This window comes from Lissotriton vulgaris, chromosome 7 (genome assembly GCF_964263255.1).
Source record: "Lissotriton vulgaris chromosome 7, aLisVul1.2, whole genome shotgun sequence".
Lineage (NCBI taxonomy): Eukaryota > Metazoa > Chordata > Amphibia > Caudata > Salamandridae > Lissotriton > Lissotriton vulgaris.
Window position 1 is genome coordinate 703527976 of NC_141695.1, and position 19101 is coordinate 703547076.

At 46.9% G+C, this 19101-nt stretch overlaps 1 protein-coding gene and 1 non-coding gene across 2 annotated transcripts in view; both read right to left on the reverse strand.

Moving 5' to 3' along the window:
- CACNG4 (calcium voltage-gated channel auxiliary subunit gamma 4) overlaps positions 1 to 19101 on the reverse strand; it is a 653145-nt gene that overhangs the window by 423408 nt on the left and 210636 nt on the right. The gene's annotated exons all lie outside the window — the stretch shown is intronic.
- On the reverse strand, positions 16959 to 17030 carry TRNAA-CGC (transfer RNA alanine (anticodon CGC)). The gene has a single exon. It is a non-coding gene; the product is annotated as a tRNA-Ala (tRNA).

Here is a 19101-nt window from a genome sequence, read left to right on the forward strand (position 1 = left end):
CAAAACATACATGCCGGTAAGGGTCACAGCGTTAAACAGGGCGTTGAACAGGCTGGATTGGCAATAATTCAACCCCATGATGCGGAACATATGGCTAAAGCTGCAGGGAGTTATGATATGCATGAAGCCCTAATGCAGGTTGAGGCTGAAATGAAAGCTGGAAAGTCATGGGGGAGCACGGTCAGTCTGACAAAAAAGGGCAATGTATCAAAGGCATTTGATGTTCCTGAAGTGGCAGAAGGTTCAACTGAGGGAGACTGTTTTTTCTCAGTTAATGAAGACACGGATGAATCATTAATAAGTGAGTCCGACACTGAGGAGGATGAAGAGACTACTTCAGGCTTGAGCTCATCAGGGAAGGAAAGTACTCAGAAAAAAAGAAGGGTAAAGGGAAGAAAGCATGGGCAAGGACAAGGATCCCCGGTGGGGGGAAAGAAGCTTCTTTGGGACTACTCAGCAACGTCGCAGACGTATATGGAAGAGAGAGTCGCAGGCGGAATCGCTTCTGATGTAACCCCACTTCCAGCACAGCTGCAAGCTCCCTTTGATATGATAACTAGTACTTTAAAGCTAATGCAGGGGGAGGCTAGAGCTGAAAGTAGAAGGGCAAGGCACGCAACGAAAAAAATCCATAATACTTTAAAAAAAGTCAACAAACTTTATGATGGTATTGTAAGTCGAGTTACGGAGGTGGAGGAGAGGACAGGGAGATTAGAAGATGAGGTGGAAGCCTGGCAGGACTTTAAAGGAACTCAAGAAAAGATGGCGGAAGACTTGCTTTGGAAGATGGAGGAATGTGAAAATCGCCAGCGGAGGAACAATGTCCGCCTCTTGGGAGTGGAAGAAGGGACAGAAGGGCAGAATGTTTTAAAGTTTGTGGTAAATCTCTTAAAAGGAGCATTTCCGGAATCCGATTGGCAGTGGGAAAAGGAGGTTCAACGAGCCCACAGATTCCCATTTACAGTCAAGAAAGCCAGGGGTGGGGGGGGACAACCACCTCTACCCAGAGCCATTCTGATTTATGTAGGCAATTATCTCCTTAGAGAAGAACTGTTGGAAAAAGCAAGGCCAGATAATAGGCGGACATTTGAGGGGACTACCTTCTTCACTAGACCAGACTTCTGCCATGTGACGGTAGAGAGGAGATGGAGGTTGAGGGAGCTTATCAAACCGTTTCAGGCAGTGGGTGCTGAGGCGTATCTGTTATTCCCAGCAAGACTGAAGGTGGTCGTAAGAGGGAAGGTGCTAATGTTTTGGTCAGAGGTTAAGGCTCAGCAGTTCTTGGAAGAGCTTAAACAGAAGAAGAATGGTTGAAAAGTATTTGTATATCTTTGGCTTATACACTAAAAAAGAAGCACTAAAAAGAAGCACAGAGCACTGTAACTAAGAAATAAGAATGGGTAAGGGGAGGACAGATATATGGGGGAAAGTTAGGGGAGTAGAGTGGGGGTGGCGGGGGGGTCAGGGGGTGGCTAGCGACAGCCACGATCTGCAGCGATCACACATAGGTCTTACGGACCTATTTGCCTGTAAAGGGGGGGAGGGGGGTGGGTCAGCAAGGGAGGAGAAGGGGGGGCAGGGAGGGATAAGGGGGTTAAGGGGAAATAAAGAATGTAGAGGAAAAACAGCACAATGGTTAGTACAACACAAGGGTGGACAGTGTAACACACACTTTATTCGGTTATTTCAGCACTTGAGTAAGAATAGTAAGAATTTGAAGCAGCTGCTTAAGTATGATCTTATAGTCCCTGGGAAAAGTTTGATATCCCTTAATGAGCTGTAGAATTGCCACTATAAATGTTTGTGGTTTGAACGACTCTGCTAAAAGGCTAAGAGTGGCTGCACTTTTGAGATTGCTGAGACTAGACTTAGTATGTCTGCAAGAAACACATGTGGAGGCATCTAAGAGCTATCTTTTGGGACAGCTAGGGTTTATGGTTTTGGCCAATTCTAAACAAGGGTCTAGAAATAGGGGGGTAGCAGTTTTAGGCAAAAGTAGAGACGTGGTGGTAATAAGGAAGAAGGAGGATCAGTGGGGTCGGTGGGTGATTGTGGAGATAAGTTTTAAAGGTGATAAATTTACCCTTGTAACAGTCTACGGGTCAACGGAAGATGATCCTGAGGTTTTTCATTACTTGGACGTAGAGCTAGCACACTGGTCAGAACCAATTGTATTTTGTGGAGACTTAAATATTCATGATCCCTTGAGTTCATTCTTACAGGCAGGGGGCCATTATGGAGGCAGGAAGAAGAAAACATATAGGGCTATAGTAGGGCTAGTTGCACATAACTCATTAACTGATCCATGGATTAAGATCCTCCCAAATAAAGATCCCAGCACATTCTACTCAGCTCCACATAGAGTGCTCGTTAGGTTAGACTATTTTCTCATTTCGGGATCCTTGATTGGGGGGGCACAGATTGAAAAACAACCGCGAGTGGTGTCGGATCATAGCCCTGTCATTCTAACTATTAAGATGGGCCAAGGGGGGAGGAAGGAAGCACAATGGACATTTGAAAGATCACTTTTGAGGGATGAGGGGTATAGGAGGTATATGGAGGGTTGGATTGAGGGATTCTGGGACATTAACAGAGGTACGGCACCATCAGGAGTGGTTTGGGATGCCTTTAAGGCAGGGGTTAGGGGAGAGACCCTGAGTTTTGTACTCTCATCACAGAAGAAGGAAAAAGACAGGATTAAGGGGATAAATAGTGAATTACTGAAAGCAGAAGAGGAATTGGGGGTAGCTATAGAAGAACAACTCTCATTGGAACAACATCTACTTAAAATTGTTTCACTAAAGGCCTCAGCAATAGAACATATAGCTAAAAAAGCAGCAGATAACTATTTAATTAAGAAAGAAGGAGCATATGAGCTTAGCGAGAAAGTGGGACATTTGCTAGCTGTCCGAACTAGGCAGAGATTGGCAGCTGCGGATATCATGGAAATTAGGGACGAACAGGGGGTTAATATTCAAGATACAGAAGGGGTGAGGGAGGTGTTCAGGCGATTTTATGCGCAGCTATACCAGGAGGACAGTTTAAGAGAGGCAGAAAAGATTGGAAAGTATTTAAGTGGCATTATTCCGCCGTGTATGGTGGAGGAAGATAAGGAGGAGCTGGAATTACCCTTTCAGATGGAGGAGTTATCAATGGCATTGGGTGCTCTATCTTCTGGAAAGGCTGCGGGCCCGGATCAGATTCCGGTGGAATTTTATAAAACTTTCTTTAGTGCTCTGGGGACTGATATGTTTGGGGTTATGAAATTAGCTCAAATTGGTGAGGCAGTACCTGACTCATGGGGCGGAGCTGATATTATGGTTATTCTAAAAAAAGGGAAACCCCCAATTCAACCTGGGTCATACAGACCGATTACGCTGATGAATGCGGACACTAAAGTCTATTCCAAAATGTTGGCTAAGAGATTAGCAGGGGTTGTTGAGAATCTTGTAGTTTGCTCACAGCATGGGTTTATACCAGGCAAAGGAACTACAGTGCATACAAGGCAGGTGATTACAATGTTTGACGCTGCTGGTACCCTGGGAGACCCTATGGCGGCATTGTTTTTGGATGCTGAGAAAGCGTTTGATAGGGTCTCCTGGGAATACTTATGGCAAACTTTGAGATGGGGTGGCATAGGGGAGAGGTTCATTAAAGCCCTGCAAACACTATATAAGAACCCTAGCGCCAGAATTAGGGTCAACAGAGGATATTCAGCTGCAGTGAAGATAGAAAGAGGAACCAGACAAGGCTGTCCCTCATCTCCTCTTCTTTTCTCAATATACTTAGATCCTTTTTTGCGTAGGTTGGAAGGTAATCAGGAGATCCCCCCAATGAGATTGAAGGCCTGCGTGGTTAAAACTTTGGCTTACGCAGACGATGTGGCTGTGTTGACATCTAACCCAGAGGGAGCTATTAGAGAGGTTGAAGTTGAGGCTCTTAACTTTGGTCAGGTTTCAGGCTATAGTTTAAATAGGGCTAAAACCCAAATAGTCTGTAATCAACATGTTGTGGGATGTACGGATCAAAGGGTCACGGGGTCGGCGGTATATCTAGGGGTGATAATTTCAGCGGATCTTGATACTGTGGTACAGAGGAATATGACCCCTTTGATGAGTACGGTAAAGCTGGACTTGGAACGATTGAATAATCTGCATCTTTCCTTAGTGGGGTGTACGAATGTTATTAAAATGGTAATATTGCCCAAGTTTTTATATTTGTTTAGGGCAATACCCCTGTATTTTGAGGGACAATGGTTTAATACTTTGGAAGCTCTACTTAATAGATTTATATGGGCACAGGGTAAGACCCGTAGAGCATATAGGTTCATGACCCTTCCCAGAGAGAGAGGTGGGTGGGGAGCACCTGATTTTAGGCTATATTACCTGGCAGCCGCAACTCAATACATTCAAGGGCTGATTGGAGGGGCAGGGCTTGATCAGAGAACGATGGATAGCTCTGATAGGGTGTATGCAGCAGTTCTGGGGGAGGAGGTGGAAAATTGCTTCTTATACTGTACAGAGTTTGCCTATTATAAAAGAACTAGATTCAAGACCTTGGAAGCTGGAATTAAGATTTGGACTGCTCTTATGAAGAAAGTGGGTATAGGGAGGTTTAATTGGTATACTAGGTTGCTGAATAATAGATCTTTTCCATCTGAAATTTTCGGGGACAGGACAATGGAGGGTTGGGCAGCGAAAGGAGTTGTTCAGGTAGGGGATGTGATGAATTTAGGAGGCTTTGTACAGTTCACAGAATTAATGGAGAGGTTTGGGTTAGATAGGCGGGACTTTTTTAAATTCCTTCAGATAAGGAGTTTTTTGGGGACAAAACTGGGTGGACGGACTGGGTTTAATAGAGTGGATATTATGGAAAAGATTAGGCTAGGGGGAGATTGCTCAATACGCAGCTTTTACGCAAGCCTCGTAGAATTAAAGCAGGATGATAGGGATAAGTATGGTTGTAAGTGGGCAGAGAAATTGGATGGAGAAGTTGGATGGTTTCAGGAGGCATTGGACTTAGGAAGAACGATCCTTTGCTCTGCGCCATTGCAGTCACAACAATACAAAACTTTGTACTTACTCTATCATACTCCAGCCAGAATAGCGAAATGGGGTGGTACTACGGGGATCTCTTGCCCACGCTGTAACTCACTAGACGCTGACATAGTACATATGTTTGCCCTATGTCCTCAGCTTCATTCTTTAATTAAGGACATAGAGAGATTTTTGGAATCTTCCCTCGATGTGAAAATTATCCTTACACCTGCCCAGATATTATTGGGAATAGTAGGGGAGGATACCTTTGGGGAGAGAGACTTTATTTTTGTTGCCATGGCTGTATATAGACTTTGTATAGCAAGGGCTTGGCTGGATAAGAACCCACCTGGTATGCAAGTATGGCTTGCTAACTTATTGTCAGTGTATAATTTGGAAAAATCTATATATGCAAGGAAAGGTAGGAGAGGAAGGCAATTGGGGTTAAGAATATGGGAACCAATTAGTAGGTGGCGGGCTGGATTTGGGATATGATATGTTGGGAAACTGCAGGAGGACTTTGTACGGTCTGAAGTACTGTAATGCGTATTAATTATAGCAGTAATTTTGATTGTCTTTCTCTTTTAAGCTTTCTTTTTTCTTAAACTTTAGTATTTAGGATTATTATACTAAGTGATGTAATGTTCTTTTTTTTTTCAAGGTTTTGTTTAATACTCAGTTATCTTTTATGTTTACTAATTATATAGGAAATTGTGTTGCACTGTCTATGTATTGTGTTTAATTGGAAAATAAAAAATATATTTAAAAAAAAAAAAAGGATACCATAAAGCTCAAAAGAAACCCACAACATGGCATACAATACAATGGTAAGCATCACAAGGGAATGGGCTTGGATGCGTGAAAGGTAGGATGGCAGATTTCTCATGAGCTTTGTCTGGCTCTGGTGAGTGTTGGAGGACACTAATGCAATGGAGGGAGTCTCAGCCATTAGTCCCCTGGCTGATCAGTATTGTGGTTGTTCAGATCAGGGACGGACTGGCCATAGTGGGCATCAAGCATTTTTCCTGAGGCTGAAAGGGTGGGGGCCGATTTTGCAGCAGTGGGGGCGTTTTTGTTTGATACTGGGGGCTGGTTTTGCAAGCGGTGCTGCAATATCGGCATCTGTATCAAAAGCAGGATTGCTTCACACTTGCACCCCAACCTCCCTTCCCCCTCAGGGCTGGTCCTACAAAATTGCCAGGACCTGTTTGGGTTCCAAGTCCAGACGATACATCACATGAACCTGGTGTTGTGCCCCCATTGACGGAGATCATAAGATGGTTACAAGCCAATTTTATCTCAGTGAAGGTAAGACCACTAGACCTGGAACACTGAGATTGATAGGAGGAAGGCAGCTGTGGAGTCCTTGACCCCTCCCAATCCGGATTCCGCAGCAACCACAGCACTGAGACTGTTCTTTTTGCCTCCACAGGTGCCATCCTCACCCTCCTCGACCAAGGACACACTGCAGCCCTGATCCTGCTCGACCTCTCTGCAGCATTCAACACCGTCTCCCACCGCACACTCACCGCCAAAATCTATGAAGCCGGCATACAGGGAACTGCCCTCGACTGGCTCCACTCCTTCCTTGCCGGCAGAACCCAAAGAAGCATACTTCCACCCTACCTCTCCAAACCCACGGAAACCAACTGTGGAGAACCCTAAGGATCGTCCCTCAGCCCCACGCTTTTCAAAATCTACATGGCCACCCTCGCCGCCATTGTTAGACAGCATCAATTCAGCACAGTATCCAATGCCGACGATACCCAGCTCATCCTCTACCTCACCAAGGACCCCATCACCACCAGACTCAACTTCCAGGAAGGAATGAAGGACGTTGCATGCTGGATGAACAGCAACTGCCTGAAGCTCAATTCGGTTGAAGAAAGAGGTTCTCATCCACAGACCTCCCCCTCTGCATGGGACAACTCCTGGTGGCACACAGCCCTTAGCAGCCCCTGCCCCCACGAACCACGCCCGGAACCTCTGCATCATACTCAACTCCTCCCTCTCCATGACCCAGCAGGTAAAAGCTGTCACCTCCACCTGCTTCAACATCCTAAGCATCCTCAGAAAGACCTTTAAATGGATCCCCCTTAAATCAAGGAAGACCGCCACCCACTCACTCATAACCAGCAGACTGGACTACGGAAACACCCTCTACGCAGGGATCAACAATTCTCTGCTCTGCAAACTCCAGACCATACAAAACCCCGTAGCCAGAATCGTCCTTGGCATCCCCGGACACAAACACATCACCCAGCAGCACCTGCGCAACCTCCACTGTCTCCCCTGTGAGAAAAGAATAATCTTCAAGATACTCACACACTCCTACAAATGCCTCCACAACACCGGACCCCAATACCTCAATGATAGAATCTCCTTCCACGTACCCAAGAGGAGCCTCTGATCCACCGACCTCGCCCTTGCTGAACCCCCACGCATCCGCAAAGCAAGAATGGGTGGAAGAACCTTCGCCTACATTGCGGCCGAGACCTGGAATGAGCTGCCGATCGACATCAAGCATGCCCCCACCCTGCACATCTTCAGGTACCCTCAAGATCTGGCTCTTTGACTGACCGGAGCTGCTTGCCCCCCTCCTCCAGCGCTTGAGTTACTCATGGGTAAGTAGTGCATTTAAAACTCCCTGATTGATTGATTGACAGTGGATAGATCCAGGATCCTGCATTGAGGTGAAGCTATGACAGACAAGGAGGGACTTTACCCGACATAACAGAGGGTAAATATGACTGCTTGAATTACCAAATGGGATTGATAGCTTGCTCTACCTTTTGTGTGAAGATTTGGTTCTGGGGCATACTTTGGGAGCTTGCTGCACTACACATTCTAGGTGTGTAAATAGTGCAAGATATGGAGGACTTTTTTCCACCCTCATTTCTACCTACACTTTGGTGATGTTGGCGGTGCTCAAGTGGGCAATTACTTTTTAGTGGGCTTGTCACAAAGTGAGAAGATGCTCATGGTATCTGACACTAATCCAATTAGGAAGCGTGATACAGTTGGAGCTCAAGTTACATTTATTTAAGCAATGCTTCCATGCTTGTGTCAATATCCACAATAATTGCTATTGCCAAAGTCTCAGTTCAGAGGGCGGAGGCTTCTGTCTATGTGTTAGAGAAGTTCATCATACCCAATTAAAAGGTGGGCAATGATAGATCAAGGAATTTTTGGCGTGCACTGTGACCTCCATTGTGTGGCTAGAAGGAAGGGGAGATGCCATGGAAAATGTAGGGAGAGTTGATTGAATGGTTTGCTCTGGCAAAGGCTTAGGACCTGAAGGTCCTCCGTGGGAGGGGGCACCTGGTGTTCTGCCCATATCCACGGAGAGCATAAGATGGTTTCATGCCTTTTTGTCTCAGTGAAGGTGAGAGAGCAATAGACCAGGAACACTGACATTCATGGGACGAAGGCAGCTGTGGTGACAGAAGCGAGGCCTAGGAGCACACATTGAGGTGAAGCTATGACAGACAAGGAGGGACTTCCACCTTGTGCTCACCCGACATAACAGAGCATGAATATAACTGCTCAAATTACCAAATGGAATTGATGGGCTTGTTCTACATCTGATGTGAAGATTTGTTTCTGAAACATACTTCAGGAGTTTGCAACACACCAATTTCGAGGTGAGTGAAGAGTACAAGATATGAAGGACTTTTTTCCACTCTCTTTTCTAGCTACACTTTGGTAAAGCTGGCGGTGCCCAAGTGGACAATGACTTTCTAGTGGGCTTGTCACAAAGTGAGAAAGTACTCATGGTATCTGAGACTAATCCAATTATGAAGTGTGATAAAGTTTAAGCTCAAGTTACATCTGTGTAAGCAATGCTTCCCTGCTTCCTTCAGTATCTGCAATGGTTGCTACTGCCAAAGTCTCAGTTCAGAGGACAGAGGCTTCCATCTATGTGTTAGAGAAGTTTATCATATCCAATCACAAGGTGGTCAATGATAAATCAATTGAATTTAGGGAGTGCACTGTGACCTCCATTATGAGGCTAGAAAACAAGGTAGAGGTCTTGGAAAATGCAAGGAGGGTTGATTGGATGGCTTTTTTTGTCAAAGGCTTAGGACCTGAAGGGTTCTGTGGAAAGCCTCCTTACTTCTGAGTTAAAACAATGTGTGGAAAGGCTGTCCAAAACACTGGTTAAAGTATCATCTTGCCAGGCCTTCTTGATAAATTCCTGCAAGAGGGGATACTTGGATGTGCCATCTTAAACAAATAGATCACTGTCACAAATTCACGGTTTCAATATTTTCTGACTTACCTGGGCTATTTCAAGAAGAGACACTACGTACAAGTAGCGCAGAAAATATATCTTGATTCATGTGTCCAAGCAAGCATGCTTTACAGCCAATCTTAGTGTGAAGGTGAATGGAAATACGTAAATATTCATGCAGGTGGTGGCAACCCAGGTACATCTGAAAAATTTCCATGCTAGGGGACAGGTTCGATGTGGTGCCATAGTGGATCTGATAAAGGTGTGGCCAATGTTGTGAATGGTTGGAGCCACGTGCCATGAGGTTCCCCTATCCATTAGCCTTTTTAACAAGGGCAGTGCGTACTAATGTGAGAATTAATGGTGCTTGGGCCTTAAACCCAAATTCCTCGACCCTTCATTGATGGCTTTCAGTACATGTTGCTTGAACTTTGTTAAGTAACATTTTATAATACTGCAGCCCTCAATCCGTATAGGCTGTTTGGGCAGCATGTGGCTTCTTACTGTGATGGCTTCATTGGTTTGTGATATGAACATTAAACCTAAATAAATAAAGGGTCACAAAAAGCACTATTGTAGATGTAGTGTATGGGTGACACAATGAGATAACGAACAATATCTAGGGCTTACCAGCTAAGGGCAATTATCAGTGAGGATCACTGTAGATCAATATTGTTAGACCTGACAGCCTTCCCCCAAACCTTTTTTATTTATTATCCTATTTTCTGAATTTGTTTTTGTTGGCATTAGGACTCTGCACACTTTACTACTGCTAATCAGTGCTAAAGGTCTTGTATTCACTACCTAAAATATGGTAAAATTGTTGTACACATGATGGGCATACTTAATTTAGTAATATGTTCCTAGAAAAGTGGTAAACCATGTAACTATGCCCTGTAGATTAAATGCTACTAGTGGGCCTCCAGCACTTATTGAGCCACACAGTAAAGTAACCCCTTAAACCATGTCCCAGGTCTGCCATTGCAGCCTAAATGCATTTTTAACTTTATACTTTATACAACCGGGACTACATCAAAACAAACCAATGTGTAACAAATAATCAAGTGTTAGCTCAATTTAAATGTCATTAAGCGTTTTGTAGCATTCAAATTTCTTCCTTATATTTCAAAGAATCAATTATATTCCTTTTTTGATCCTTTATCACATCCAGCTAAATTAATAGAGATAGCGATATAAAGTCTTGTAAAAGTATTGTATATGTTGTGATCAAATGTTGGTCTTGTATATTGTTGAAAGCAAAAGTGCAAATTGTAATATATGTAAATATATGTAATATATGTATGATATTTATGTGTTCTATGTGAAGGTAAAAGTCCTTCCAAAAAACGAGAGTTTGTGAATAATAGGTTGAATAAATAACCCAATCACTGAAAGAATATAGTGTGGGGTTTCAAAAGTAATGTATAAGTGACAAGGATACCACGTTTTTTCTCTTTTAAATTCTATCAGAAGACCCTACTTGGTTCTGGTCTATTGGGACTATCCCCTCCTTTTTTGTAATCACTTTTAGAAAGTTAGCATTTTCCTGCCCTAGCTTTTTTGTGCCTGCAGCCTGTTCCTGCGTCACATGACTGGGCGTAGTTGCCAGTTGGACTCTGTTTATTCCCTCCAGATAGCCACACAATAAAGGAATTAAGTATGCCTGGATGGGCCATCACTAGCTGGGTGGTGGGGTGAAGCTGGGCCCAGCCCCACTTACAAGTCAATAAGCTGTGCCCCACACAAGGGGCTACACATAAAGGACTCCACACTACCTCACTTCAACATGCAGACAGAATTGAGTCAGTGCAGGGAAGGCAGGAAACTCCAAGCTCTTCAAAGGAAATTCTCTAGAAACTTCTTCTACTTCAAAGAAGGCACCAGTTATTAAATGTAGAACTAGGACCCTCAGACCCATTCTTCAGTAGACTTTGTGGACCACAGAAAGACTGTCAAAGGACTGTCTGCTGCTGTGGTCTGATGCGTTTTTCAGTGGACTACTTTGCTGCACCCTGAGAAACTGCTCTGCTACCTGAAGCCTGCCTTTAACCCTCAGATGCCTACCCTGTTGCTTGAGCCCTGCTCCATTTCTTGAACCCAGGACTACCAGAGTGACTCCAAATGCTATTTGGTTGGCAGACCCTCTGGGACAGAAAGGCCTCCAACCATCTTGAAACAGCACCTGGTACCAGCCTGAGTGAGTACCAACCCTCCAAGTGGTGCCTCCCCTGTACTGGACCCTTGTGAGCGGTGCTAAAGAATCCCAGGTTGCCAAACTCCAAAACTTGGAACTTGAAGTACTTTTTGGCTAAAAACTGCTCTGAGAACCAAGACGAAACCAGGGCCAACCGGCGTGTACACCACCAGGCAGCCTCACTACGCGGAAGCTCTCGATACATTCTTCTCTGCAGTAGTAAATACTATTCAGCCGTCCTTTCTGAGAAGGGATTTACGGCCTTGTGGAACCCTTGTCAGCTACAGACTCCAGCCTCGTCCTGCTGAATATTTTCGTCTTCCAAAAAAGAGAATACATCTGAATGTGGAAATCTTTACCGCAACGTCATCCAACAGTTCCCCAGTGACAACACTTCCTCCTCGGGTACAGCCTGTGACCTTACCATGCAAAACTTCTACTTTCTCAGAATATTTACCGAAATTTCTTCCTAGTCAGAAGGTAAGTGCCAACCCGGCCCAATCCGCTTTTTGGATCCAACTCCTGTTACATCACGGTCGGACATATTTTTTTACTTTGACCCGGTCTTGCATGACTAAATGTCTGCTGTTTGCAGCTTTTTACTTTTAGGTACCAGTTTTTACCTTAAACTTTAAAAATTCATAACTCCGATCTACTTATTGAGTTTTTGTCAATTTGGGGTCAAATAATTTAGAAAAATGTACTATAGTTTTCTAAATTGGTGTGGGATCTTTCTTGTGTTAAGTTTTCACTTTATTACTGTTTGTGTGCTGCATGAATACTTTACACACTGCCTCTAAGTTAAGCCTGACAAGATACCATGGTGCTAAGCACAAGTTAAGTAAGCAACCTTAGTGGTTCACTCCGATAGGGATTGTGACTGTTGCTTGAGCAGGGTTAACACCTCATTTAACCAACAACCCAATTTCTTACAAATATTAACTCACTTAAGGTGCGTATTTTAAAAAAATGGCAACTTATCTATGCTTGACCACATCAAATATGTGTGTTGTTTTAAATATGTATTCATGTAATCATACTGAATGAAGTTAATTAAGCACTCTTACCCCTTCATGTTTCAGGCAACAACTTCAGATATGTATTAAGAAAAATTATACACTTATAAACGTATTTATTCCAATACTTACAGCTCTGAATTGCCCATATGGACTACGTTCTTTACCAGGTTAAGATATGGCAGCTTTTGTTCCCAGTGCTGGTTGGTTGACTGAGGATTTAGAAATTGGTGGTGTACGGTGAATCCTGGATCATTTTAGGGTGGTCTCAAATGCATGGGTTGGGAGGTGTTCCATATGGTTGATCACATTATTGCACTCTGATGGAGGATTTTATATGAAAAGTGATCCACCAATAATTTCTGAACCTAGCTCCAATGGCATCAGCATTACCCTGAATCAATATGATTAGAAGAGAAGGTTAACTATTGATGTCTAACATTTCACCTCTACACAAAGTCAAAAAGATGATCATTTCAAGTACATTAGACTGGCCTGAAAATGTTACAGTTTCACACAGCCCTCGAGGGGTAGTTGTCACCAGAGATACTGGTGCCAACATGGTGGGTCCACATTTTGCTAAATTGGCAGTGCTAGCCAGGGTGCTATGTCATGGCGGCCCTGTATGCAGTTTTTTCTGTTTCTCAGATACAGATCAACCAAAACTTTTCCTGACATTCATGTCAGTCTTTGTTACTTTATTCCTGCCCAAGAACACTATGGATTGCATGGCAACTATTAGGTGGAAAAAAAAGCATAAGAAGGTGCACCCTATAATGTGCGGACGTTCCAGAGCAGGTCAGTTAGTGGTCCTGTGGTAGTGGGAAATCTGGGAAAGTGCTCTAACAGCAGAGCCTCCTTAGCCTTCACTGAGAGAGACCAAGTGCTTCCACTGCCTTTGAGTGTGATGGGGGAACTACATCCACCAATTTCTGGCAGATAACTTGATTCTGCCCACCTTTAATCACCTCAAAGTTTCAATTTCAACAGTGATCTTAAGTCAGGCACCTGAAGACTTACAATACATCTCTACGAGAACAGAAAATGGACACCTACCAGGGCAGGTAGTGTTAGTTTTCGGAAGCGATTGCCTCAGAAAGTTTGCGAATACCTCAAACTTGTAATTATTAGATATTTACCAAATTGTCCATTATCCAGTCAAAGAATATTTACATCTATCAAGGCGGAAGCAAAAAAAGTTTTCATGATTGGAATAGATAACATTCCCAGAATTAGTGGTAGTGTGTTATAGCGCTCATGAAAAGATATTTTAGCACGTGCGGTTTTACACCATATACAACTGTGCATACGCAACTGTCTTTGCATGCATACAAAAGAAATTCACAAAACATGTTCATGAGTACTCCTGAAACATGTGGCTGTCATAGGCTTTTAGGAGTACTATTGGAAAAGTGTGTGAATTCCTAATATTTGTAAATCTGTACCCATTTGAAGGTGTTAACTCAAAGGAGCAGATTTAACAATATTTTGAGAATTTGTCTCAAATGTTTAACGCTTCTGTGCATGTGAGGGCTGTTGTGAATGCACAAGGACAAATGTACACAGTGTCTATCTGTACGTTCCAAAAAATATCTTAGTGTGAGTCCAATTGCAATTTTATTTGATTCAGAAATCACCTTTCCTACAACCCCACTGATTTATGCGTGTGTTCCCATTCCACGGTTAGGTTTGTGCATGCCCACAAACCCACGAAAACTCCAGCCTTGGAGCTTTCACTCTCTATCCCAGGTCAGAAATTTACCTAAATGTTACATTATACTAGCATACCATTACACCTGTATAGCTCAGGGATTTGTAGGTAGCCCTTCTCTGGGGAGCTTTCCCTTATAAATCAATTCTTTTGCATGTGAAATTTGAACTGACATGCACAAATAACTTTGTTAATCGGGCCCTGGGTTTTAACAATTGTCAATAGCCAAGAAAGTAACTACTGCCCACAACATTCAATTCTTAATATGGACAGAAGCATCAACATGGCACGTGAGCCCTCTATCAGCACAAGGTTTAGAATCTTGGGGCAAGGCAGAATTCCAACGAGATGCTAGGGATTGGAGTCCAAAATAGGAATGGTGTGGCATGCCAGTCAGACATTGACATCAGACCACACTCCTAGGACCCAGATGGTCTTTTGCCAACAGAGAGCTAACCACCCACACTGTCCCTTCATCTGTTAAAACGACACCAAGTGAAATCCAACGTGCTCTCTCTTGCTATGGGGGATTCTTGGGCCATGAGGTGGAGGGGCAGCCCGATGCCAGCCGCCCACTCCACTTCTGTTTTTTCAAATCCTTTCCCCCATGCCTACTGGGCTTTCTTTTCCCTGGGGGGCACATTGGCTTAAATCCCCTAATTGCAAGAGTTGTGAAGTAAAAGGACAAGAGGGTGGAAATAGAGCTCAGGCAGTGAGATAGGTGAAGCAGGGAGAGAAGCTAAATACGAAGAGAAAGGTGAGGCAGCCTGTAGGTGAGATGTAATAAGGAAGAAAGAGGAAGAGATTGGTAGAGAAAGAGTTATAGAGGGGTAGGTAAGGTTTTTGATACAGGTAGGGAGCTGGGGCTAGATGTAGAGAGAAGGAAATATAGAGAGAAGAAGATGAGTGAAGTGAAGTAAACTGACTGGTGAGATTAGATTTTTTTAATTGCAGTAGGCATTTTTAATGTTTAGTCAGGACTCAAGTGCGAGCTATTGACTACCATTACTACCTTTACCACCACCATTAACAACACCTTAATTATCCTTACTACCATTATTGCCATAACAACCATTACCCCCAGGTCCCTCCGTCCTCGACACCTTCATACTAACAAGTGGAGATAACCATCTCCTGACAGAAAAAAAACCAAGAGGAATGCTGGGACACTAATACTGCCCCTTCCCCCGGGAGTACATAAGCAGTACTTACCCAGCAGACCTCCTGTTCTTTTTTTCTGTCTTCGACAGATTGGATGGTGTGCTGGTGCTGCTCCTGCTGGGCTTGAGTGGCGGTGCTTCTCTTCTTCCACCCCGCCCAGCTGCCTGGCTGTGTGGGCGTGGGGTTCTCCTGGACTGCCTCCTGGCCTGCCCGGCTTGCTGGGAGTCAGTCTCTACTTGGAGCCGGTGTTCTGCTGTGCACTTCGTGCACCTGCCGGTCCTTTGCGGCTGGGGCTGGAGTTCCCGGGAAGTTGCTTCCGGGTCACGGGCTCGTCTTCCCGAGCTTGGCCGGGGAGGCGTGCCTCACTGGATGGGCTCCTGCTGTTCCTGGCTGTGGTGTTGGTGGAGTGGGGGCCTTGTTCCTGGGGTTGGCCCCCACTCTGGGTGAGTCCCGCTTGCGGGGTTTTTCCTTGCTTCTGGCATGCGTCAGCTACTTTGCACTGTGTTGCTGAACGCGCTGTGTTTCTGTGCCGGTCTTTCTCCCCCCGTACTTGGCAATGTGATGTCTGTACTGTCTGAGTTTTGCTCACGCTTCCAGCTGTTGTTGCTGTCTTTTGCTGGTTACCTGCGAGGGTGGAGCGCGGCTTGCTGAAGTCCGGACTGGGGTCCGCTCCTGCTTGTGGGTGATTTCCTTCTTTTGTATTACTTCTACAGAGTTCTTCGTTTGTGTTGTCAGTGTGCTTCATTACAGGCTCCAGGACTGCCGCTTTCCGATCCCCGAGTTGCCACGTCTCAGCTGTCAAAGCGGCCCGGTTCTGTGCCTCTGAGGCCCCCGCCCTGCTCTCGGGCTGCCTGGGTTTCGGGGCTGGTTCTGCTCTCCGGGACCTTTGGCTCACTGTGATGTATCCTGTGAGGGCTGAGGTTCTCAAGGGGCAGGGTTTCGTTTCTGCAAATTGCTGTCTCTGGGTCCTACTGTGGCATGTTTTCAATTCATGACACCTGTTTTCTGTTCGGGTCGGGGTCGCGCTACGTGGTGAGATGTAGCATGGCGGCCGGAGCGACTGACTCCTGTGCACCGGGCTCGGTGTTCGGTCCCCAGCGGCAGCTCTTCCCCGTGTAACACTGGGCATTTGCTCGCCTTCTCTCCCCGAGGGCCCCCAGCACCTTGTGGCCATAAGGTTGTTCTGCTGGGTGCTGTGGCATGCTTTTTGGGGGTCGGGGCTGTGGGCATGGGTACTGGTACGCCAGCCTCGTGCCTCCTGTGACTATGTGTGTGTATATGTATGTAGGCAGGGTTTTGATCCTTTCATGTGTTTCGTTTGGCCGCCTGTGTCGTCTGCTGGGGCTGCCGCTCCTTTCCTATTGGGTGTGTCCTGGGCAAGGTGCCTCCGCCTTTCCCTGGCATGTCCTTTTTGCTGCTTTTATGGCATGGGGCGCTGGGGTGTCTACTTCCTGTACTGATGGTGTTTCTGTTTTTCTCACATTGCGGTTGGGGCCTTGTTGTGTTGTTGGCCCCCGCTCCTGATGTTTCCCCCCTTTTTCTTCTGGACAATACAAGATGGCGGACTAGCCTTCTGGGACATGGCAAGACACTGAACAGAGACTTCTGGAGATGCCGGGGATTGAACCCGGGGCCTCATGCATGCGATGCATGCGCTCTACCACTGAGCTACATCCCCTCGACTGCAAATGATTCGCCCCCTTTTCTTCTTCTGGGTGTCTCGTGGACTCTTCCTGGACGTGGGGGCTGGCTGTCCTTCTGGCTGTGCCGTGTTTCGGCGTCATGGTCTCCTGGGGTGCATGTGTTCGGCGCTGTGCTTCGTCCCCTCTTCTTTTTTGGGTGGTCGTGCTGCTGCCACAGGTGCCTGCGCTGCTTGCTTCCTGTGTGTGCTCAGTGGCGGGTGCTCCTGTGTGCTTGTGGTGCTCAGACGCGCTGGTGTTCTCTGCTGCCCCCCCCCTCCCGCGGTGCGTGGGTGTCTGGTGGGTGCTGGTCGGTCGGGCGCTGGGTTCCTGTGCTCCTCTATTTGGTCTGTGGGGTCACTTTTCTGTTCCAGGCCTGCTGCCTTGCCGCCTGCCTGCCCCGGTTCTTGTCTGTTCTCTGGGGGCGGGCGTGTCGTGGGGCTTCTCGCTTTGGCTCCCTTCTTCGGGTTGTGCCCCTGCTCTTGGCCGCTCGGACTTGGGGTTTTTTACCTCCGGGGTTGGCGTGGGCTGCCTTCTCCTTGGGTGCCTTTGTCTCCGCTGTGGGCTGGCTGTTGTGGCCTTGTTCCGATGGTGTGTCCTGGTTCTTCGCCTCCGCTTCCTGGCTCCTGTGGGGTTGGTCGGCGTTTGAGCTGCACCTGGTTCCTGTCCTTTGGTGCTTGCTAGTGTCGTGCCGGGGCATCTCTGGGGTGCTTTGTCCCCTCTACTTGCGCTGGGGTGGCATGTGCTGCCTTGGGTTTGGCTGTTCTGTTCTGTTCCTCCCTGCCTGCACCTGGTCTCAGTTATTCCCTGCGGTTTTGCTGGTTCGGGCCTGGTTGGTGCCTGGTTGGGCGCCCATCTGGGTCTTCCTGGTGCTGTGGGCTTCTCTTTGCCCCGGCCTGGGGCTTCTGGTGTTGTCCCGGGGCCTTCTGTGTGCCTGGCCTGGATGCTTCGGCCCTGGCTCTCCCCGTGCTTGCCTTTGGCTTGCTTCTGGTGTTTCCTGGCTGCTCCTTCTGTTTCGGCCTTGGTGCCTGTCTACTTTCTTCCGGGATGGGGCCTCCTGGCTGCTGCCGTGTCCTGTCGTGCCACCTGTTCTCTGGTGTGGTATGCTGTCCCCGTGCTCTACTGTCTGCTCGGTGGTTGTGCCTGGTCGGGCCGGGTTGGTGCCTGCCTGTCCTCCTGGGGCTGCTGGGTGCTGTTGGCTTCTTGGTCCTTCTGCTCTCGGGGGTGTTTTGCTTCCTGGGTTGTTTTGGTCTCGTCTGGTTCCCTTGGTGGGTGCCTGGCTGGGGTGTTGGCTGGGGCGTGCCGCTCCTGCTTGCTGGGCTCCTTTTTGGGCTCTGCTTCCTGGCCGGTGTCCCTCTGGGTCCTGGCGGGGTGTCCTGCGTTGGGGCCGCTTCCTGGTGGTTCCTTCTGGGCCTTCTCATGCTGTTGGTTCTCTTCCCGGGCTTGTTTTCCCGGTGTTGTGGGCCTGTGTGGGGTTCTGTGGCTGAGGTTCTGCCGGCTTCGTGCTGGTTGTGTGTGGCTTCGGGCTGTGCCTTCTGGGTTTTCGGGCTGTGCTGACCCTTTTTGTCCTGCTCTGGGGGTTTGTTGCCGGCCTTTTCCGGGTTGTTTCCTGGTTCTGTGGTCCTGGCTTGCTCCTTCCTCCCTTGCTTTTCCGGGGCTTTGTTCCCTGTGTGCGTCTGTTTGGCTGCCCCTCCCTCTCGGGTTGGGGTGCTGTTCTGTGGTGCTCGTGCCTCTGCGGGTTCCTCCCTCCGGGCTGCGGGTTGTCTGTGGTTTCCTGCTGCTTGGTCCTCTGCTCTCCTTCGGGGTTTGCTTGGCCTGCTGTTTCTCCTGCGTGGTCGGGTTGCTTGACTCTGGTCCTGGCTTCCCGTTTCTGTTGGGGTTTGTTGGCCTCTTTTTTGGCGGTTTGCTTGGCTCCTCTCCGGAGTTGCTGGGTTGGGGCCTTGTGATTGTGGTCTGGGTGCTGTGCTCCCTGGGCTTTCTTTTTCCCGCTGCTCCTGCCCTTGCTGCTTGCCTGGCCTGGGTGTGGGGTTCCTGTGTCTTTTGGGCGCCTTCTTTGTGCTGCCCTCTGTG